Source organism: Canis lupus, chromosome 14 (genome assembly GCF_011100685.1).
Source record: "Canis lupus familiaris isolate Mischka breed German Shepherd chromosome 14, alternate assembly UU_Cfam_GSD_1.0, whole genome shotgun sequence".
Lineage (NCBI taxonomy): Eukaryota > Metazoa > Chordata > Mammalia > Carnivora > Canidae > Canis > Canis lupus.
In genome coordinates, this window is record NC_049235.1 from 38,863,117 (window position 1) to 38,884,593 (window position 21,477).

Here is a 21,477-nt window from a genome sequence, read left to right on the forward strand (position 1 = left end):
AGAGTTTCACATGATCAAAATTTCTATCTCAGACCAACAAGCAATATCTTGCTAAATGTGCTATGTAGGAGACATTCCCATTAAAATCAGGAACAAGAAAATGACACACTATTCCTATTACTTATCCTTCTTCTAAAACAGGCAAAAGGATTGGTGTGATGAGATCGTGAGTTTGAAGTGCCGGTGAGCACTGAAGTGGAAGAAGTCCAAGAATCGAGGATATGCATTTTAGAGGTTGGAAAGGGAGCTGGGACAGATTTTTAAATTGGGGATTTTAGAGATAGAAACTGTTAGTGAAATCCTGAGAGATTTCAGGGATCACTCAGAGAAAGTAGAGATCCTGAGGAAGAGAGGGCCTAGGATGGAAAGCTAAGGAATTTCAACATTGATTGTTGAGACAGAGGGGACCCAGAAAGGGATTGTGAAAGAGAGATAAGAGGGAATTGAGAAAACTTGGTGTCACAGAGGAGAAGAGATTGAGGAAAGGAGTAGTGGTCAGGGGTATCGGAAGTTACAGAGAAGCCAAGAAAGGGATTGAAAGGTAATGGATTTAACATAAGAACTCTAAAAGTATTCACACCCAGAAATCCCACTCTAGGAATATGTCCTCCTAATTGAAACTGAAACTGGATGAAACGTTTACGTATAAGTGTTTGTTATATAGCTTTGTTTGTAATGGAAAAGAAAAATGAAAAACCTAAATGTTCAACCTCAGGAGTCTTTTAAAATCATTTTACATAGCAGTTAAAATCCTGTCTTTGAAGGCTATTCAATGGAATGTGAAATAGATATAAATATACTAAAATATTTATAGTGGTATCTGAGCATGGAGGTTATAAACGATTTTGCACTTTCTTCTTTATGCTTTTTCTGTATTTTCTATAATATGGACATATCTAATTTTTTTGACATATCTAATTTTATAATTGAAGGGTAACATTATTTAGAAAGGTTTTTTGTTTTTTGTTTTTTGTTTTTTTTTTTTTAGCAGCTAGAGGATACATTCTTGCTGACTCGACACAATAAGCTTTAATTAGTTTTTTTCTGGCAGGATAGAAACAGAAATCCAAGCTACTGAGAGAAGGACTAAGTTCAAGAAATGACTATCAATTTATGTAGTACATTATTTCTAAAGCTTAATTCTGAAGTAAGGATGGCTAGAATCTTTGATAGTATTTCTGACCTACCTGCTCCTCTCTGCTCCTTGATTTTGCCTTCTATTTGGAGAATATTTTGCTAGTTGTTCTGCAGAGTGACAAGGGCATGGTTTTCATCGATTGATGTCCCACCAACTCTTACTTATAACTGAAATCTTTGCTTATTTGCTACTGGTTCAAAACACAAATGAGAGAATTCTTGGGGTAGCCAAAATGCAGCAATCTAACTGAGCAAAGTCATACTGGTCGAAGTTGGTGTTGAAAAAGTACAACCAAAAGGTTTTCGAAATGGGGGCAGGCGAGTGGGAAATGAGAAATGTTCTCCTATATTGTTACAGCATAATGATGAATTGCTTTTGCTTTTCCAAAACCAGGCTCGAGCTCCTCTGTTCACCTCCATTATCTGCTGCTAGTCTCCAAAGGCATATTACCATATTAATTCATTGTGTTATACAATTTGGTCAACTAAATGAGCTTACCTTATGCCCTCTTAATGGCATTGGCTTTTAATGTTGGTTTCGTGGGATACATTTAACAAAACAGATGTGTCAAGGAAATGTATTTAAACTCAATTTGGTTTTAAAATGACTAGTGGTCTCTTTAATGAGCCAGGTACCGGGAGAAAAAAGAGAGAGAGAGAGAGAGAGAGAGAGAGAGAGCATTGCAGGCAACATATTGTGATAAATGTAGAGTATAAATGCTGAAATATCCCCAATGCCCAGCATGATCAGATGTGTTCTGGAAAGAAAGTCATGCACTACAAATGTGCCATTACTAGATCTAAGCCTTCTTCTTTGTGTGTGTGTGTGTGTGTGTGTGTGTGTGTGTGTGTGGAAAGGATAGAACACCGGTTACTTAGAAAAATTGGCCTGCATGTGAGTAAGACTGAGATTTAACTGTGTGTTGTAAATGTTGCCATGTCACTGACTCAGTGAAACAGCCCGAAAAAAAAATGTGTAATAGTGGCCTGAATGGTGAATGGCCCATGGTATTAGTTCATGCTTGTAATTCAAGTCTAACAATGTAGTAGAAATTTGAGTTTAGAGCCTCGTATACTTAGGTCGGAATTCTCACTTCTTCACTTTACAGCTAAATGATTACAAGAGAGTCAATTCACCTATTTAGACCAGTTTATTTATATCTAGAATGGGGCAATAATACTGTAACCTAGAGCTGTGAAACTTAGCAACAATGTAGGGACAATGGGGGTATATTTATACCTTTCTCTGTATGTATGTGTGTGTATAAAATCTTTCTGTAATCTCTATATCATCAATGTACCCACTTCATAACAAACCCTTGATTTTATGGAATTACTAGGCCAGTAGCTGGATTCATGAATTCTATTCCCTTTATAATCTTCAGTTGGCTCTGCACATTCAGAGTGACTGGCCACAGAAAAGCTCATCTGATTATATCTCCCAATGTGGTGGTCAGGATGGATTGCTGGCCAGTGAGGCAACCCAAGCAATTGGCCTGACCTTAAGGGGCAGCTAAGACCATTAGTCTGGACTTAAAACATCCTGATCCAATGGCTACATATTGACAAAACTAATGATCTCTACTTGGAAAAATAGCATAGTCCATGTACTTTCTAGGATGATATGATCAATATTTTTTTCTCATGGAAGTTTATAGTATCCAAGGTACATTTTACCATATTTTCTCCCTTCATTCTGACTATAAAAATTGTTTCCTAGGTGATGACATAAAAGGAACAATTCACATTTTCAACTTTTTTTTTGGCCTCTTCTCCCATTATACATACACCTTAGGTCATTTGAACTACTCTGTCTCCTCCAGACAGCCTAAGTTTAGTTCTCACTTCTAAACTGTTATGATGCCATTCACTTATCAAAAGTATCTGCGTTTTTATGAATGCCAGACATTGTGCTAAAAGGCCGGATGATATGATGATAAACAGCATAGTTTTGCCTTCAAGGTGCTTATACACCAGGAGTGTGACACTTCTTCTTAGCAGATTTCTGCTCACTCTTTTATATGTCATTCCAACTCTTACCCATCTCTTTAAGTGCAGGTAAATTTGTGTCTCTTTAACACATTGCTGGAGGGCAAATTAGTGAATCTCTATAGAAAGCAATTGGGCAATATCTAATAAAATTAAAATGCACATACAATTTGGTCTAAGAGTTTCATCCCCAATTATTTATCCTATAAATATATTGTACAGGGTTCAAATACCTATCCACAAGGGAATTCATTGCAGGAGTGTTTGTACTAGGAAGATACTGAAAAACCATCTAAATGTCCATCAGTGATTGACTAAATTATGGTGTATACATACAACACAAAATGACAGAGTCAATAGAAATAATGAAAATCTCTGTATCTACTAATGAGGAATGATCTCTAAGATCTATTGTGAAATGGAAAAGTAAAGGGCAGAAGAATATGTAGAGTGGTCACAAGCTGTCTAAGGAAAAATAAATAATATGTACGTTTGTAAATGTACAGAAAATCTTTGGGAGGTTGCAGAAGAAGCTGTTACCTGTAGCTGTCTCTGGGAAGGGAGGCTGGGCAATTATGGGACAAGACAGAGAAATGTTACTTTTCATTCTACACTCTTTTTACCTTCTGAAATTTACACTTCGTGCATATATTATCTGTTCAAAATAATACATTCAATTCAGCTGTAAAAGTTCTGACTTAAAAAAAAATCCATAAATAAACAATCCTTTTGATCTCTTCAACCTAGAAATTTCTTCCTTCCTCTTCAAGCAGGCAAAGTGGTATTTCATATTGGAATCTGTTATTTTCTGCTGTGAGAGACCTCTTTTACTGTTGGAACATTTAAAAGTGTATCAATGTTAAACAGGACTGCATACAGTATAATTTGGATTGAGTTCAGCATGGATGATGGCATTTCTGCTGGACACCATAAATGACAAGCAGGCACTGGTTCATGGAAGGGGAAGATTCTCACCTGGAAGTGGGAGGGAAATGAAGGATTCTGCAATGCAGTTGATGCCTAAGTCTCCTCCCAAAGGCCCTAAGTGGTTGCAGTGTGACCAAAGCTTCTGCATGGAAGGCAACAGAACCTTCTTAGGGAGAAGAATTGTTTTCATTCCTTTCCTGAACAGATAGTATTAATCAGGAAAATACCTTGATAACCGCATCAGGGATGGACGATGATGTTCTGAGGGCATGGATTAGAAGGAGATCACAAAGAAGTATCTAATCAGCTCTGTCTAGAAAATGAATAGGAGCTCAGAAGTAGGAAAGAGTAGGGGAAAAGGGAGGCAGAGGAAGGCAGAGAGGGATCCTGGAGCCAAGTGGCACTGGCACTACAGGAGACTGAAACTTAAGGAGAAAACGGGCCAATGGGCAATTCTTGATGCTGGGTTGATTGGAGGACCCCTGAGAACAGGAATATTTATTACTGTAACTTCAAATTGTCTTTGTTTCTGTCAGTTAAATGCCATTTGCTTTTCCAGTTGTCTGGTAAAGTGTGCTGCTACACACCAAGTGCTTTATGTCAGCAGGCTTTGGTGAAATCTGGGCAAAGGCCTGGACTCCATGACTAGATTGGGGAGTATGGGTGGGCAACACAGTAGCAGGAGACTGAGGGAGGATCAGGGTACAACAGGAGCTCACAGCCAAAAGAGACCATGAAGATTCAGTCCCTGGGAAGTCACAGAGAGCTACGTAGGGTGTCAGGCTCTGCAGGAAGGGCGATAGGAGACTTGGGACAATTTTATAGTTTTCAAAGGATACAATCTCAGTCACACATTTTATGATGTGAAAACTTCAAGTGAAAAAGAAAAAAAAAAAAAAAAACAGTCATCTGGAAGCCTGAGACTTTCAGGCATTTAGAAACAACCAGGAGATTGACTGCATTTTCCACTATCCATGACAACATCAAACTTGTAGGGAAACAGCCGGGAATCATGTTAGGGTTGGCTCTGGTTTAGTCTGTACTTTACCCAACAGAGAATTCCTTAACATTCTCCAACTTTGACATTTGCCTATTGCACACACCACTATGGGGAGGTAAGGTAAGTTTGTTCTGAGTTGATTCTTACTATTGTCCCAGTGTTTCTTTCATACGCTACAACACAATGTTGAGATTCTCAGATGAGCTTACATTACTTTTTGTAGAACTTTGCAAAGTAGACACCTGCATCTATCCACATATTTTGTCAAATGAAGTATTTGGACTGCTAAATGTAATATAAAATACAACAATCAATAAAAAAAAAATCTGTTTTAAGTTCTTCCATTACTTTCTCCATGTTTCCCCAGAGTCTGTTACAAGGCCTTGATATAACTACAATCTGTAAATGCCAGTCCTACCCCCACTTTCAATAATGCCATTCATCCAAGAATCCCAAAGCGTTTTTTAATAACGGACTCATTAATCCTCATAACACTCCTTCATTTGACACATGTAACTCTCACCACATGATATGTTGGTACTTACTCTGGATTTAATTTAACAGATTTTTCCCCCCGTTGTGGGTAGTCATTTACATTGACCTCATTTTAGCTGAGTTATCGCTCAGATTTGAGCAAGTTTGAATGGCCTCATCCCAAAATGACATCTTCTGGCAGATAGAGGAAAACCATCTTAAGAAGCAATTATTATTTTTTTTTAAGGAGAGGTTTCAGCAACAAATGGCCCTATAAATAAACAACTGGGTTTTAATCATGAGCTAAGAGACTGAGACATTTTGCCATTTTATAAAAATGTGAAATTGAATGAATTTCAGAATTCACGGGAGAGAGAGAACAGGCATAGCTGAGACTGAGAGGCTCTTTGTAGCAAGAACTTAACCTCTCATCTTATCAAAGAATTTCATTTTTTCACATTTCCTTTTTTTATACTTGCCCGTTTCATCACTGTCCTTTCTGTGGTAGTTTTCTGGGGTTAAAGTCCAGCAACAGTAGCTATCCCAGGGTGAGGTGAGCTCAGGTCAATTGTCCAAGGTGTGGCTCATAGAACGGGTTTAGAGGTAGGGTCTGACATCTATTGATTCAAGTAAGGAGACAAGGTAAGTCCAAGGAGGAAAAGCATATGAACGAGAGTTGGTAGGCAAATGGGAAATTAGAGTCAAGAGATTGACAATGAGGTAGCATGTTGCTGGGGAACTCTGAGCCAACTTTCACAAGCAGCATTCTTTTGGGACATCCTCTACCCAGTGGTTATTCCTCCATCACTTTTAAAAGGCTTGACACTCTGAATGAGACCTCTCATAAGATGACTCTTTCCTGTGGCTTCAGCTATTACCTCTGTGTAGATAATTCTCAAATTTCTCATATCAGCCTCTACCTCCTAGAGCAGTGATTCTTAACCATATCAGACCCAATACCTTCCCCCCCCCTTTTAAAAATATTTTATTTATTTATTCATGAGAGACACAGACAGAGACAGAGACATAGGGAGAGAGAGAAGCAGGCTTCTCATGGGGAACCTGATGCAGAACTCGATCCCAGGACCCTGGGATCATGACTTGAGCCAAAGGCAGATGCTCAACCACTGAGCCACCCAGGTGCCCCCCAATGCCCCTTTCATAACAAATATTTTATAATGTCCTTTTTATTATTATGAAATTCACAAATAACATAAATTACCTATATACATAATTTTAAAATACATAACTCTAGTATAAAAAGTAAAGGAAAATTAATAATACAGTATGTATTTCTGCATGCAAATCCTTGCATGAAATTATACCAGAAGACAAAATAAAGTGCCAGAAGTCTGTGCCTTACCAAAAAATCAGGGATGACACAATTACGAAGCCAGAATATATGGGTGTACTATTATCAGCAACTCTAATATCATGACTAGTGTTGCCATTGGTGGTATGACTTTATGAAATGGTCCATAGATCTTGGTCAAGTTTTAAGCCAAGCAATGTACAGTCTACCACTGATTCACATGACAGCTGCATGCCAGGAAGTTGGTGTACATTAGGAGATATAAAAGTACTTTTAATTTATATATAAAACAGAATTAGATTCTAGGCTTAGATAATTGAATTTTGTCCTATGTCAGTGGTTCTCAAACTTTTTGGTCTCAGAATCTCTTTACATTCTTAATCATTATTGAGGACCCCAGGAGCATTTGCTCATGTGGGTTATATCTATTGATATTTACTCTATTAGAAATTAAAACATAAATTTTAACAGTATTTATTATTTATTCTAAAATAGCAATAAGACAATTACATGTTAAGATAAATAACATTTTATTAGAAGTAACTATATCTCCCCAGACAAAAGACAATTTGGTGTGAAGAATGGTGTGTTTGACAATTTTGCAAATCTCTGTAATATCTGGCTTATCAAACACAGCTAGACTCCCTTATCTGCTTCTGTATTCAATCTATTACAATATGATATTTTGCTTGAAGTTTTTGAAGAAAACCAAGCCTTATTCAGATATGTAGTTGGAAAAGGCAGAAGTTTGGTAGTAGACTTTTCAGGTATTTGTGGATATTTTTCTTTGATAAGACACAAAGCTCAACAAGCTATAGTTTCTTTTATTTATTTAGCAAGCTGTGGTTTCTTTTTTTTAAAATAAGATTTATTATCTGAGAGAGTGAGCAAGCAAGGGAGAGAAAGCAAGAACAGAAGGAGAGGCAGAGGGAGAGGGAGAAGCTGAGTCCCTGCTGAGCTGGGAGCGGACTCAGGCTAGGTCTTAGGACCCTGGGATCCTGGCCTGAATCAAAGGCAGATGCATAACCAACTGAGCCACCCAAGTACTCCCAAATGATGGTTTCTTAAGGGCTATTCAAAATGAGACCTGAAATCCTATCAATGATTCTTTTAAACTCTGTTATATTAAACCCCATTGATCTATCTTGCATTTTGAATGAATTTTTTTGATTTTGTAACATTGTACATTGATCATTTGTAAAGTATTGGTTCACCGAGTTACACAGATATCCAAATGTTGACACATTTTATCATACAAAATCAAAAAATCACATTCATTAATATTGCCACCAATCTCATCAGGAAGGGCTTTAAGTTTGAAAAGTTAGCAAGCTCATGGTGGCAGGTGCAAATTTCCCACAATTCTAATTCTTGCTTGAATGCTCAACTGTTATCTGTTATCACAGATAACAACTGTACTTTTTAGTTGTTTCCTTGAAAATGAAAAAATTGTTTATTTTTGAGAAAATGGTCTGCAAGATACTTATCCGAATAATCATAATTTGTCTGCCTGTTGTTTTTTCAAGTAAAACTGACATTCCATGAAAGACACGGCAACTCAAATTGTATTTTGATATGTAGCATTTTGTCAAAGTAGTTAAAAGGTATATACTCAAGAATTGAGATTTAATGAAGTTGATCAATTTTATTGCTTCAAGAACATTCTAAAGTGAAAATAGAGGGTGTTATTGTTTTTGTTTGTTTAACTGCAAGTGCATGGTGATAAAGAATGCAGTGATCATTAGTGCAATACAGGTTGATGCTATTGCCTTGATGTGTGCAAGACACCAACATTTTTATCCATCATTCCTTTTTGTCTCATCATTGCACATGTCAACTCAGAAAAACAGGCAAATAATATGATGTATGACTATGAAAATGGTTTAGACCTTGATTATCCCTATAATGGTCTAGGGGATCTCCTGGGGTCCCCAGACTGTACTCTGAGAACTATTGTCCTACATGGATATCCAGGAAAACATGTGAAAGTCACACAGGACAATTCACTATTGTGTTTGTACTGTACGCATTGTACACATCATGGTATCTCTGGTTCCTGTCCTCTAATGTCAGTAGTGCCTTGCCATCATTGTGACAACCATAAATGCCTAGAAATTTTTTCAATACCCCCTAGGGGCTGGAGTGACCCTTTAAGAACTACTTCTCTAGAGTCTTGATCTGGGTTAGCCAGTAGACCAGGAAACTTTCCATGGGAATACCAGCCTGCATCTGACATGTACAAACCAAACTCATCATTTCTTGATAGATGCAAACATGTTACAGTTGTAAGGGCCTATAGGGTTCACTTAGGTCCACCCTTTACAAATGGAGAAACTGAGGCACAGGAGAGCTAAGTGACTTCAAGGTCATAAGAAGATTAAAAATGACCATTATGGAATGATGGTTCCATTCCATCATGTTTCAGGCATTTTATGCAGTTTCTATTGAATCTGTAGCTATTTTCAGCTTTGTTTTACAAAAGATGAAAATGAGACTCAGAGATGAATGGCTTCACAGGGTTTATGAAACTGGTAAATGGTAGAATGAAGACCTTGAAACCAGGTCTCCTGGTTCTAAGTGCAGTGCTCTTCCCTCCCTGCCATGCCTGATCTACTCTTCTGCTTTCATCATGCACATCCAGTGAGATCCTGCCTTCATTAAATTGTTCATGTTCATCCTCCATTTTCAGTGTTGTCCTTCAGTTTGTGTCCTCATTTCCCCTGATTTGGACTTACTGCTTCCTAGCAAGGCATCCTGACTCTGCTCTGTTCTCTCTTCCCTTCACCCTGGATACCTCCTCTGTGCTAAAGTCATGGATCAGGGCTGGATACCCAGAAGGGAGAATATGGAGGAGATACATGCTGAGGAACCATGAGGATAGGCGGATCTGGGGACTTGTACCATATGATTTAAGGGAAAAGGATGTCCTATGTTTTTGCATTTCATGTGTCAGCAATTCATGGGGTCAGCATTGTTACCTCATTTTAACAGGAGGAAATGGTAAGGTGAGACATGCCAAACAGCTCATGTAAGGTCACACAGCCTGCCACTGACAGCTGGGAACTTGGACCCTGACTACTTATCTCAAAAGCCCTCTTCCATTCACAATTCCCTCCAAGAAGGCATGGGGAATGATGTTCAGGAAAGCATTAGGATTCCTGCCAGGCCTAAAAGTGAGACAAATCCAAGTTGAATTCTGGCTAAGAGTTGGAGGATGTTTGTTTAGCACCCAGTTCAGCCAGAAGAGGATGAAGAGAAGATCCTGGAGCTGGTTCTCCAGGATATGTGCCAGGGAAACCAAACCTGGTTGAAAGTAAGTTAACGTTAGCTGAGCAGATCTAGAATTATGGATTTATCATGCTTCTATGTGTTTATAGAAAATTGATTTTGTTTTTTTCCTTAGTTTGCTAGGAAAACTCCCTTTGGAAAAGTCAAACACTGCCTTCCCAGCACTGAGAGGAAACAGAGTATCCCCATACCTTGGCAGGCTAGAGACGAATCTTGGGGAATCTATAGAGGCCTGCATGCTAGAGGCATCGAAAGGCAGGTCCTAAGGCAAGCAAAGCTGAAGAGGAATTGGGGGCTTTGAGATGGATCCTCCTGGGCTGGTGTTGCTGTTGACATACCCGCCACATACCTACAACGCGGGTCAACTATTTTCTTCCTCTCCTTTGCTCCAGTGATGCATACTTCCCCTGCCCCCAGCTCTCTACTTCCTCTATTTCTAGTTTTATGGGATAGATTTATAACTATTGAGTGAAAACATAATGTGTTGTTAAGCCCTTTGATTACCTCCTTTCTGTAGTCTCTTCAAAATGGACAAAAAGGCAAGAAACCATACAAATATATTTGCCCTGGTCCTTTCAAGAGAAAGAAGTGGATAAAAAAAGTCAGTCCATCAACAGTTCAATTATTCTTAGTACACTTGGGACCTGTCCTTACCTTTCTCATACCAAAGGCTCTTCTGGAATCACATTGCCTATAGTGAGCCCACACAGGGGTTTTCATGGTAATGACTCCCATGTTTTAAAGAGCAGGGAACTTTACCTTAAGGGAGACAAGGCACTACTAGAGTTGGAAGCCCTGGTTCCATTTTCCCCAACTATTAAAAAAAAAAAAAAAGTGTTAACTGGCCAAGAATACTATACAGACTTTCCCCTTTCTCCCTCTTCTGCTTCCTTACTTCCTTACTAGCCAGTGTTAGAGAAGCTAGACCATGAGCCAGGAAAATTGGAGTTTGACAAGCTCAAGTTATGAGGAGACTGGTGCTCAGAGCAGCAGGAGTTAATCAAGGCCCCAGAGGTCTTCTGGGTCCCATCCCTGTGCTCCTGCTGTGATGTTAGCTGCCACCAGGGTGAACAGAGATCCTGGGGCAAAGGCTCCCAGGCAGGGAGAGACAACACTGTCACATGAGGGAAGAGCTTTTCTGAAAAATATTAAAAAAAAAAAAAGAAAAGAAAAAAGAAAATGGAAGTGTGGACCATGACTTTTTCTCTGGAGAAATGAATATAACAGGTAATGGGTACATTCAATTTAACACAGCAAGCATTCACGGATCTATACTTGGGCCTGGCCCTCTGGTTAAAAATGCAGATTTCTGGGCTCTGCTTTTCCAGATTAAGGTTTAATGCACAGTTTTCCAGACAAAAAGGATCAGCTGGTGACATTTGCTAAATTGATTAAGTCCTCTGTCCCCTGGGAGCTCTGACTTAGTATGTATGTCTCAGTTGGGCTGGAAAATCTGAATCTCAACATCACAGGTGATTCTGAATTTCCAATGCCAGTGGTCCTTGAGCCCACTTTGAGAAACTATGAATTGACTTCATTCAATTACAGGCCCTTTTCAATTGTTCCCTTACCTCTGACTATGCAAACCATTTGGAGTATGTAGACATGGATTAAAAGGATCTTCTAGAAAAATCCAGAGGTGGCTATATTCAAAGATGAGAAAGGTCTGGTAGAGTGTTGGGATAAATGTAATCCCCTCTTGGCTTCACTTCAGAAGGCTTAAAAAAAAAATCTTTAACTGTCCTTCAGCGAGAATTGTTTTAAGGCCCAGAGCCGAAGCAGGAGCCCCTTATTCCAATTTGACTTGAGTTGCAGTCAGACCTCACTCTGGGCCTCAGCTCTGATTATGGGATGATGTGGTTTTAGGAACGTGTGGGATTTATAGCTTGAAAATGCCAGAAAATCAGGAATTTAAATCCCCCCCTGATTTATGCCTACCTTGTCAAAGGCTCTAGAGCTTTAGAAATGCTAAATGTTTGAGTGAAGCTCTGAAGGGTGAGCTGTGTTCTGCTTTCAGCTGATTATTATTAACAATGGTTGCTCCTAAAGCTTTAGTGGCTCTCAGCTGTAACCTTTAGACTTGGTCCATTCCTGCTTTGTGAGGTGTTATAAATTCCATGATTAAAAAAAAATTATAATAGGAACATTCTCTGACTTTTTAAAGCCAGAGACTCGTTTCCTGGGAGATGGAGGGTTAAGCATCCTTTATCTCTGCTCACATATCTGAGCTGCATTTTTGTTGAATGCTGTAAATATGCAATAAGTTTTCACTAAAGAATAATTCTTTACCCAAGAAGAGACAAATACAAGTGTATTCATTTGTTGTCTGTAATTTTGGCTGCTCATTAAGGATCCAAGAGCATTTGGTGCAGAAAACCGGACCCTCCTCCTCCACACGGTTACTGTAAATGATTTAAATCAATCCCTTTTGTGCAGCATCGGGTACAGGAAGCACAATATGTAGTGACTAAATATGCCATTTAAATTCTTCTCAGGCAAAGGTTAAAAGAGAGGTGGGCCAGGGGGAGTGTGGAAAGCTGAGATTGGCAAGGTAGCTGGATTCACATATTTTTGATAGGTTTCTAAGATACATGTGTCTTTTTCCAAAGCAAATGCATTCATGCCTGAGAAAGAAAACAAACAGGGAAAATGTTAGCTCTTAACGCTAGTGAGCTCATGAGAAATGCCAAAAGAGTTGTTTGTGCCCAGCCACAAATATCAGGGTTTCTTTATTGTTGAGCTTTGATGCTCGGCATCGGGCGGAACGTTTCCATGACAACTAATAGATGTTATGTTTATTTACTGACTGGCAGGGAATGACAGTGTCAGCAACTGACATTTTAGTTTCTTTCTCTTCTTTTTCTCCCCTGTAAAGATTTGTTTTAGTCGATGAAAACGGCAACGGCATCTTCCATTTTATTTGTCAGAGCTTCCAAGGCACAAGTAAACAGCCGTTTAATTTGATTCAGTTATGCCATGCAACATCCTTTATAGGCCCGTTGCCTTCAGGGCTTGGGAGAGTACTTCGCAGTGGACAGTAGCTGGTGAGATGATTTGCAAAGTGAAAAGCACATTTCAGGTTTTATTCACTTGAAAACGATCTAACAACCGCATTCCGAGCTGTCTAAATTCACATAGGTCTCATCAACGTTCCCGACATTGCCCATGAGCCTGTTGACTGATAGGTGCCTGCCAAGGGTCGGGAAGACTGGTAAGGGGACCAGCACCCCCCTTGGCCGCGGTACCTCGCGGGGTGCCAGTTACGCAAGACACGGTCCCTCTTACCTGCCTGTGGCTTGTCGGCCCCGTAAATTATGGGCGGTCAATTTTTAATGCTGAACCGGCTTCCTCCTACTATCCAGCTGGTGTGTGCTCGAGGGATATAAACCAGTGTTAGCATTTGCTTTAAGAAAACACAATTAGCAAGGCAAGCTGCTGCTGCGGGCAGCGGGGTGGGGTGGGGGGGAGTCCTATGACACATGCGACAGCAGAGCATTGGCTTCTTCTTGGTCCCCGTTGTGTGTTATCTGTGCTGCCCTCTGATTGATTTGAGCAATTGACACGCGCTGCGCTTCCCGCTCCCAAGAGATCTCCCAAAAGCTTTAGGGAACCAAGTCAATATGCAACTCTTAGGAGCGCTCAAGATTTTATTGCCTGAAACCCCATTCCCTGATTTCCTAGGTCTCGGGTAGAAACTAGCTTCTCTCATAGAAGCTTCATCACTTGCTTACACTTGGCTGTTGCAGACCTGCATCTCACACTAGACTGTAAGCGGCTTGAAGGCCCTGGCTGCGTCCTACTGGATTTTTGTATCCACAGCAGCTAGCACAGTTTGGGGCCCAGGAAACTTTTGGGGAACAAATGAGTAGTGAGTGAGTGAATCATCACAACCCGGCTCCTGAGTGGAGTCAGGCATCCTGTCCACTGATCAAACTGCCATCACAGCACCCCTCCCGTTATCATCTGTTTCTCGTTCTGGGGAATGAATGCATGAATTATTGTCCAACATTTGAGAGCCAACATTTCTCAAGAGGACGTTTTTCTGTTTTGTGACATGTGCGTGCACGCACATACAGAATAATCCAACAGAAAGATAGCAAGGGAAAGGAGCAGAGTCTGATGAGATCGACATCCAGCCAAGGAGATTGTGGGAGACAAGGAGAAAGATCTAGAAATTTGGGTTTTCTGTCATGAGATAGACAACATCTCTGGGTCTCATGACCTCACCTCTAAAATGAGGGGTTTTGACCAGATGAACTTTTCCCAGATTGTGTTACAGTAGACACCAATGTCTACAATATGTTAATAGCTCTTCTGGAGCAACCAAAACCCAATGGAACAAACAACTCTGTAGAGCTAAATTAAAGAAGAATACCGAGAGCCCCATGAGTAAGTGTAGACCAAGTCTGAGAGGTCTTTAAAGATATGTGACTTCTATGATTGTTCGATCAGGAATCTTCTTAGAGGGAGGCCATGGGCAAAAAATGATTTTTTTCAGCCTTATTTGATAACTAAAACAGTTTGCTTAGAGACATCTTTAGACATCCATGGGGCACTGGGGTCCTGGATGACTAGTGTGGTTCTTTCCCCAGAGGAAAATGAGTTTAGTTGATGGGAATTCTGATTCATGCTCTAATTTTGTCAAGGTGTTACTTAGATTTAAAAAAACTCATATTTCACCAACACAATAGAAATAGGGCAGAGACTTAGAAATTTGAGGCAATATTGTAGGTAATCATTAACAAAAGCCCTGCACTAGTCACTTGTAGTTTGTCTATATTTAGATTGTTCACTGATAATGGTCAGGTCACCAATTCACTGTAAGTGTAGGCCAAGTCAAACAGAGGCTTTGGATAATAGGTGATTTCTACAACATCTATGATCGTTTAGTCAGGATCCTATCAGAGGAGGCCCATGGGATCTTCAATATTAAAGGAGGAGGAAAAAGATTAAGAGTAGTGTATTTATTTATCTTCCCAGACAAATACATGGAATTTGTCAGGGAAGAGGGGAGGGAGAGGAAGGTAACTAGTATTGAGTAACTTCTACATGCTAAGCATTATTCTGAGCATTTTGCAACTGCGCTGTGAGGTATCATCCTATTCCTTTTACACATGAGAAAGCTGAGGTTCGTGATGACATGAGGGTCATTAGATAGTGAGGGGCAGAGTCTAGATTCAAACCCTGGTATGCTATGATATCAAAGTCTGTGAGCTCTCCATTTTGTTCTGCTGAGAGGAAAGGTGTAACCTGAGAGAGTTATAACTAACAATCCTTAACAGGTCCTAATGAAGTCACAGAGATGATAAGGTCATCATGGTTTGATGGTCAGGGGCAGAATCAAACAAGATGTGGGGTTTGAGCTGATTTTTGAAGAAATAGATGATCTAGAGGTGCTTTTGGAATTATGATTAAACAAAAGAGCCACACTACTTCTGGTGCTTTGCAGATCTCTGGCCACACAGTGATCTCTGAGAGAGATCAGAGAGGTAAGTAGAAGGGCTAAGTCCAGACATTCAGGGGACACGTCATAGCCAGTACAAATTCATGGTTCTCAGGATGCGGCTGCTATAGACTGAATGTTTATTCCTCTCTTTGTCCCCACCAAATCCCAGTGTTGAAACCTAATCCTTAATGTGCTGGTATTTGGAGGTGAGGCCTTTGGGAGGTGATTAGGTCATGGGATCAGTACCCTTACAAAAAGACACAGAGAGCTCCCTTGTCACTTCTTCCATGTGAGGACACAGCAAAAAAAAAAAAAAAAAAAAAAAAAAAAAAAAGAAAAAATGGCTATCTTGAACCAGGATACAGACTCTCACTACACACAGAATCTCCTGGAGCCTTGATCTTGGGCTTCCCAGCCTTAGAACTGTGAGAAATAAATTCCTGTTTTTTATAAGCCATCTAGCCTATTAGTGTTTTTGCTGTAGTAGCTTAAACAGACTAAGACAATAATAAAATTATAGATATCCTTGGGCTCTCTGTTGTTGTCACAACAGGCTACTTCTACTTGAGCTCTCTGTGGCAGAGTTCATGATCTGGCTATGGAGTGTCTCAAATAATAAGGTCATACGGTGAAAAATAAAGACATGGAAACTCAATTGGAAAATGGGCAAAAAGAAAGAATTGTCAAGAAAACTCTAGTAATCATACATTTTTGTCCCTTCTTGCATCTACTACAGTTTAAATTACTCCAAATGGACCCTAACCATGGCTGGTCTTACACTTAATATAGCTGAGAAGTTCTGGTGAATGCTATGGAATCCTTCCCCCCCCCTTGGAAACAATGTTAGCTTTATTTCCATATGAACAAAATCAATAGATTCTGGTTAAATCTAATTGCTGTCTCCCCTGTCCCCTATGTGGTACCTGTTGATTTTTCTTTTACAGTGCTTATGGTTACTCTTCCGTGACACTATTCCAGCTATCAGAGTACCATATGAATAATGTATAAAATCTTTAAGTAAGTCTCAAAGCATTTGGAATCTGAGTTTGGGGGCACAAATATTGTACTTTCAAAATGTTAAAATTTTTCCACTTTAACAGACTTCTAATCCCCTCCCTTCTTTATTGAGTGCAAATACAAATTAGCCTTAGAGTTTTTCTGAATATATATTTTTTGATGAGCATTTGGCATTACTTCCAACAGAGTCAAGGCTTGGAAATGTTGATTACATCATACTACTTTGGAAGTTGATGGGCATTTTTCAGGCAGTCTCATCCAGGGAGTTTTTAAACTGTGCCCCATGAAACCAGATGAATTATCTGGAGCTGCCTTGGAGAACTCCATGCTACTACAGAGAAGCAACTCCTACCTAACCAATTTTAGTTATTATAACTCCTTGTAAGATTTCTTTTGAAGAATGACTCCATAGCTACATGAAAGCCTGGAAATGACGCATTTAGTCTAATATCTAGTCTAACCCTTTATCCCAAGTGAGGAAAAAAAAATGAGGCCTAGAGAAGGCATATAACTTTCTTTCAAGTGGAATACTAGTAGCGAACTCTAGACTGGACCCCACTGGGCTCATTCCCCATTGTATCATTTTACTGCTTTGCAATGATGTTTATCAAAGGCCAGATTTATTGGATGTTCTTGGATCAGAGTCACACAATTTTAGACCCTAAAGGAAACTATTTTTCTCATGGTATTGTCCCAGAATAATTTGTCTTGTGCTCACATGCACTGTGAACATACTAAGCAAGATACACAGAGTAGGCTAAGATGGGCAGGAAAAGGAAAATGGTAAATGGCTGCGACTTCTAACAATTTCTATGAACTTCAGTGTGAAAAATATTATTTCTGATTTTTTAAATATCATCACCACACTCCTAAACAGTCTTCTCTGAACTGCAGGGTGACAAATCATGGCAACTGTATTTCCCAGACTCCCCTTCTGGGGTGGGTGGGGGGGTTTCAGTTACATCCCACCCAAGGGCACATTCCTCAGAGATTTGGAAGGCAGAAGGAAAGGAGAAGCTATTATCCTCTTATAAGCATGAGCAGACAGCTGATGTGGGATTTTGCTGGTGGCCATGGCTTGGTTTAGAAAATCTTCCTAAGAATCATTCTCTTCTACACTGTAGGCAGCTAAGGTAATTGGCAAGGACTTCTAACTGCATTGCACGTCTTTCTGAGAATCAATTATGTTCGTGCTGTAGAAGTGGAGACCACTGGTGATGGCTTCCCAGCAATACCATATTTCTGGATTTTCTAAAAGTGGCCTTCCTGAACTAGTCTTCTCTTCACTGTCTAATAGCTGCATATCCTCTGATTCCCTGTGTTAAACATCATCCTACTCAGAATGTCAAAAGCAGTTTCTGTTTTCTGGATTGAAGCCTTGTAGTTTCAGAAATTGATTTCTTTAAGGGAAGTGGCATGGTTGGGGGGTATTGTAAGTGGGTAGCAAGGAAGTTGATACCAGGAGCTGGAAAGAGACAGCTTCCAAATGTTGTTTCATTTCCAGGAGGCCATCCTCAGATGTGGTCAAGGGCAACAATGAACCAGGAAGAGCACTCACGGGTGGGGCCAAAGGCCCTGGAGAACAGTGGGCTGAGGACTTCATTCCAGAGAGCAGAACCTAGACTACTAGTCAAGGCACTTTGCCCACTCTAGTGTTGGGGGTCCTTTAGAATATTCGCTCCATGGGACCTCAGAATCCTTACAGTTCAGTGATTGACATGAGACTTTCCTTCTTCCTCTTCCAAATGAGAAGGTTCATTAGTGCTGTTCTCAATGTGTTTACTACCCACTGTGGGATGTATGTGGTGGTGATGGGCCAGCGGGTGAAGCAGGCAGCTTTTCCTTTTAGTTCATAGCCTTTTAGGTCTAGAGTGGTCTTGTTTAGATCTGATAGAGAAGTCTGCACATCTCTCAGAGGTTCAGTACCCCAACTTTGGACTCCGTGAGTGGATAGGACTTGAATTGCCCCTCTTGGGAGAAGTGAGTGTGAGTTGTATGTATTGGAGAAAGAATGAAATGGCTATTTGGTGACTAGAAGCTAGAACTAAGGGAGGAGTCTGCCATATGCTTAGTGATTTTATTTCATTTTGTTTTATATTTTCAGTTAAGAGAAATTCTAGTTTCTGGTTTCCTATTCAGTTTGGTTGGTACATCTGATTGGTTTCTAGATAGTGGAATGTGGGTTGAAATGATGTGAAATGATATCAATTCCATCTATTGCATAAAAATCCCTAAATAATCAATCATTCGTTCTTTCCCCTTCTTATGGCAACCATTGTGTTGCTGTTGAAAATGTTCCTGGAATGTGGGTTGAAATGATGTGAAATGATATCAATTCCATCTATTGCATAAAAATCCCTAAATAATCAATCATTTGTTCTTTCCCCTTCTTATGGCAACCATTGTGTTGCTGTTGAAAATGTTCCTCTCTTGAGACAAAAAGAATCTGGATTTTGGGACATTGTTTTAAGGAGAGCTACCTCTTAACCCACATCAGTCTGACATAAATGAGAAGAAAACCTTCATGGGGATAAGTTACCAAGGTTTTTGGATTGTTATAGCGCATAGTGTTTCTTGTCCTGATTCCTGAAGGAACTTAATAACTTAACATAATAACATAGCACAACTTTTAAGGATTTTAAAATGGAATCAGGATGAATCAGAATACCCACCACGGTCAGAAGGCCATGGCTTCATTCTTGTTTTTTTCAAGTAGGGGTTCCAAGATGTTTTAATTTTTGGATATACTGTTAATTTCCTGAGAAATCTGGAAGAAGGAGGTATTTCCTCTACTCCCAATCCCTCAAATAGATACCTTTTTTGAATTTTGATGGTGAAAGAACAGGCTTTAGAAAAGAATTCCTCTGATTATGATGGTCAGAGATCAGATGGAGAAACAAAAGAAGGACATGTTCACAGAGCTCCCAAGAATGATTGAGGTTCTTCTGTGCTAAGCGAATGTTAGTTTTGTGGACCACCACACTGCTGATGCGGACTCCAGGACACTACAGTTAAGTCCCAGCTTGAGAGAGTAAATGCAAGACTATGGGTTGAGGGGAAGCAAGGAAGAAGTGACACAGGAGGCTAGCTGGAGTTAGTGATGCAGATCTTAGGGACATTTAAAAATGTTGTGAAAATGTTGTGAAACTCACAATGGAACTTGCAGCCTAGGCATATTTTGCCTTTTACAGAACATAACATGTATGTTTTCTTTAATAATGAATGTAGTATTTTTTTGACTGTAGAAGACTAAGGAATTATAGAAGAACACAGAGTAGAAAAAAATCATAATCCCCTACCCAGAAAATAATCGCTATTATTTTGCTCTGGTTCTTACCAATCTTTTAAATTAATATACAAGTATTACACTTAAAAACAAAATTGAAGTACTTTAAGGATACTTTGTATTAATTAGTATAGGCCAGGTTCTGCTACTATAACAAAAGATCCTCAAGTCTCAGTGGCTTATAATATCAAAAGTGTATTTCTCATTCATGCTACACATCCCTTGCCTATCAGCTCCAGCTTTGCTTCATATTATCTTCATTCCAAGGACCAAGGTGAAGGAGCAGCCTCTGTTTAGAACAATCAGCTAGCAGAGAGAAAAGAGAAAATGACAGATCATGCACTGGCCCTTAAGCTTCTGCATGGAAGTGACACAGGACCTTCATTTCATTTTGGAAAACAAATGAATGGCAAAGTTTAATATCAATGGGCAAGAAACATAATCCTCACAGGCAAATATCTGTGAACAATACTACTTATGCCACTGAGCTAGTTTAATGTTCTACACTCCTTTGCAAGTATTAGAATTGTTATAAAATTAACGTGATGTTGCTTTCTTGATGTGAGAATTTTTACACATCTCCTGCCTTTGATTCTTCCCATCTTTGTTCTCATTGCCATAGGAAGGGAATGGTGGGGGATGGGTTGGAGATACTTCCACCAGTGAAGATGAATTTGTTACCAATAAATGACAACAGGATCTACGGGAAAATTTTAGAAGTTTTTAGAAGTAAACCCAAAGCATAGAAATATGACCAGAAGAAAATTTCAATTATATTCTCAATTCAAGAATTAACCTATTCAACAGAAATCTTCAATAAATGATGATCCTTACCTGGCTTCTCCACGCTGAGAGAGGGACAGTTTCCTGGCACCATGGCAGCCCTTTCTAGCAGCTGGTTCAAGGGTCCATATGTAATCAGAGCTACTGTTTTGGGTTCAGATGCCCACATCTACCTATCTCTGTCAGCCTCCCACCTTCTCTTCTCAAAGGCTCTGCCTAGGGGGTCAGGATGCAGCTTCGTAAATCTGAAATCACCTGCTCATTTTCTCGGTACCCAGCTGTTCACGGAATGGTTTAAGAACAGAAGGAAAATGTCCATTTTCTAATCCTCCAAGCGCTTCTGGCCCTTGGCTTCATGGGCATCACCTCCTGTGCGGAGGAGGGCATGAAGCTCACTCACCATCCATTATGTCCTCACTAGGGCCCACAAGTGTCTGCCCAGAGACAGGGGAACATTCATAAAACTACATGGCACCTCCTCATGTTGCCCCTGCCCCTGGTTTTCTAATTGGCATGCTGAATGCCTGGGCAGCAGAGACTATCCCTATTTTACATTCATTTTCAGTGTAGTAGAGATCCACTTATTTGCAGACAATAACAAATCATGCTTTTCCTTATCTTGCAAGTGTGGTTTGACTTCCAAGTACACCCCTGGTGTGCCCCCATGAGCCTCCTTTGCTCAACTTGTCAGGAGGTCACCTTTGTGTGGAGCCCTAGATTTGGACAGCCAACAGGCACCTCTGGCTTTGCACCATGTTTTCTTTTTAGCCTGTGTCCGTGTCCACTGTCCCTGTTGTCTTTCTTCCTAGTTGGCCTCA

At 39.9% G+C, this 21,477-nt stretch overlaps 1 long non-coding RNA gene across 2 annotated transcripts in view; it reads right to left on the minus strand.

Annotated features, from left to right (window-relative positions):
• LOC106559716 overlaps nucleotides 1-21,024 on the minus strand; it is a 29,170-nt gene extending 8,146 nt beyond the window's left edge. For both annotated transcript variants that reach the window (XR_005369206.1, XR_005369205.1), the window contains exon 1: nucleotides 20,711-21,024. This is a non-coding gene — a long non-coding RNA (uncharacterized LOC106559716). The remainder of the gene's footprint in view (nucleotides 1-20,710) is intronic.
• Nucleotides 21,025-21,477: the final 453 nt, after the last annotated feature.